Here is a 3,061-nt window from a genome sequence, read left to right on the forward strand (position 1 = left end):
ATTATCCTCAAGATCAGTTTCCAGGTAGCATCATTACATTGCCTTGGGTGTGTTAGCCTTCAGTCCGTAGGACAATTTGTGTCACCTGCACACTTTCCTCAAACCATGCTGTAGGGGCTTGAGGGGGCAAAGGGGCAGAAGTGAAATCTTTTTACCACTTGGTCTTGAGAGCACAAGGAACTTGGTTTTGATGTTTCCCAAAGATACCAGTTTACAGTTTAGAAGGTTTCTTTTCGGGCCATGCATGTATTCCTTGGGTCCTCCTGTCTCAGCTTCTCCTGGGCTAGGATTTCAGACATGCATCCCCAGCTGAGCCTGGGCCAAGATTCCCACTTCTTGATTTAGGAAAAAAAAATCACAGTTAAGTAAAAGATGAGAATTTTCTGAACCTGTTGGGTAGTAAAATATCTGAGGGTCTTGATGCTTTTTAAGGAATATGACTGGTGGGAGGCTTTTGTTAAATTCTGCTTTTTCTGTAACCTGCTCCTAAAGGATAGTTGATGCTATGTGTTTTGTGGATTTTTTATTTGGACAAAATGCAGTCCACTGTTTTAATTTTTATTGGAATCTTTTTTTTTTTTTTTGGCACAGCATTCTAACTCAAATAAAAGAAATTATGAAGAGCATGATGTAAGAAACACAACTATCTGCAAGCATAACAGAATGTCATTAATAGTGTCAGGGATTGGTGCTTGTCCATTGGCTGGGTCTCAAGTTGGGACAGTCTTTATTGACCATTCCCTCAGTCTCTGCTCCATCCCCTGTGCCTACATTTCTAATAGATAGGAGAAATTTGGGGCTGAAAGTTTGGTGGGTGGGTTGGTGTCTCTATGGCTCCACTGGGGTTCCTGCCTGGCTACAGGAGGTGGTCTTGTCAAGTTCCATATCCCCAAAGTTGTGAGTCACAGCTAAGGTCACTCCCATTGATTCTTGGGTGCCTTCCTTATCCCAGTTCTCTGTCTTTCCTGGAGATGCCCCCACCTCCTCATCCTGTCAGTCGCAGAGTTCAATTACCTGTACAAGGGCTATGGTCTTCTAGCTGGGCCGCTTTGTCTGGCCTCAGTGGGAGAAGAAGCTTCTAGCTTTGAAGTGCCAAGGTGTGTGTGGGGGGATACCCAGGGGGCCCCCACCTGCTCAGAAGAGAAGGGGATGGGATTGGGGGAGGGAGGCAATGATTGTGATGTAAAGTGAATAATTAAAAAATTAAATTAAAAAAAGAAACACAACTAGAAGTGTCAAAGTGTATGACAGTGGATCCGCTCAGCTACAGAGGAAACCAACAGCCACACTGGACTGACGTCTGTTCTAAGCAAGAATGAGGGGACATTAGTATATTTTAAGAGGTCCAGTAAGAGTCCACAAAGAAGCAGGCCAGCCTGGTGTACAGAGTGAGTTACAGGACAGCCAAAGCTGCACTGAGAAACCCTGTCATGAACAAACAAACAAACAAGCCCAGGGAGAACAGATTCCTGGAATCACCGTTAGCCACTGAGCCATCTCTCCCTTCCAGGCATTCAGGGGTTTCTAAGTGGGAGCTGACGAGTAAGACCTTTCACTAATACATTTGCCGTCTGCTTGCTGTGGATCAAGAACTCCGGCTTCACTTGTGTTTTGGCACTGGACTTGTGGGGCATCTGATACAGAAACCGTTAATCCCCAGTTTCCTTACCCTTTAGAAGAAGGTTTCATTGCAAAAATTAATGACAATATTCTGAAAGAGAGGGTTGGCCTTCACTCACAAGCCAGCTTTGTAACAGAGAATGTCCAACTGTAGGAAGGGGACTTCAATAGAGCAAATATGATTTTCATCCAGCTCTGTCTAGTTGATAACCATCCGTTTCTTTATCCTATGTCCTTTGTGGACTATAAATAGGCTAAGGACAGCTTTAGATCTGTAAAAAAAAAAAAAAAAGTTCAACATTTTGAGTGCTGTTTTATTTTAATAAATCATTGGGGTTTTGTTATGCAGAGGTTGTTTTCTGGTAGAGGCACCAGAAACCAGGTATTTGTTTAAGTTTATTTTATTGTGTTTTTTGGTGTTTTGAGACAGGGTCTCCTCGTGAGGAACAGTTTAGGATCGTCCTGCTTCAGCCGCCTTGATGTTAGAATTATGGGTGTGAAGCATCATGGTGGGCTTGGGGTTCATTTTAGAAGGTGCTGGAGATCAGGAAGTATAGGTAAATTAGGAACTGATTTTTGTCATCTTGTTCCTGCTGTGTTTTATCTTGGCACATCAGCAGGGAGAATCTTAAGCCAATCATTGAAATGCCCCATCTACCAATTAAGAAAAAAAAAAAAAATCTAGCTAACTTGGACTGGACTCTTTTCTGTTCCAAATCTTCTTAGTAGTTTTACACCCTGTCCAGCCCTCTTTCCCGAGTGTCTCATATATGTCTGCCGCCAATGCTTCATCCGCAGGTCCATTTCTAAATGCAGTTCTCCAGTATTGCTTTCTTGTTTAAACCATGGCTGCCATTTATCATTTTATATAAAAATGCTAGTTACTTTTTTTTAAACGTATATAAGTGTTTTGCCTTCTTTAAATATGTGCACCTCTTGCATGCAGGGCCTGTGGAAGCCAGGAGATCCCCTGGGACTGGGGTTACAGAGGACTGTGAACTGCCGCGTGGGTGCTGGGAATCGAACCTGGTCCTCTGCTAAAGCAGCAGGGCTTTTAACCTTGGGGCCCCGCTGGTGTGTGTCACTAGGACGATTGGAAGAGCTCTGCCTCTGTGAAACATATCTATAGTTGGTCATTTTTTTCTACTCTTACTGTTGCCATATAACTGAGTTCCTATGTATTTTGAAAATTTAAAAGATGATATGCTATTTTTCTACCGTCTTAGGGTGTATTAATAACGTATTTAGTTCCAGCACTCAGAAGGCAGAGGTAGGTGGATCTCTGTGAGTTTGAGGCCAGCCTCATCTATACAGTGAGTTCTTCCAGGCCAGCCAGGGCTACAGAGTGAGATCCTGTCTCAAAACAGAACAAGCCGGGCGTGGTGGCGCACGCCTTTGATCCCAGCACTCGGGAGGCAGAGGCAGGCGGATTTCTGAGTTC

This window comes from Mus pahari, chromosome 1 (genome assembly GCF_900095145.1).
Source record: "Mus pahari chromosome 1, PAHARI_EIJ_v1.1, whole genome shotgun sequence".
Classification (NCBI taxonomy): Eukaryota; Metazoa; Chordata; class Mammalia; order Rodentia; family Muridae; genus Mus; species Mus pahari.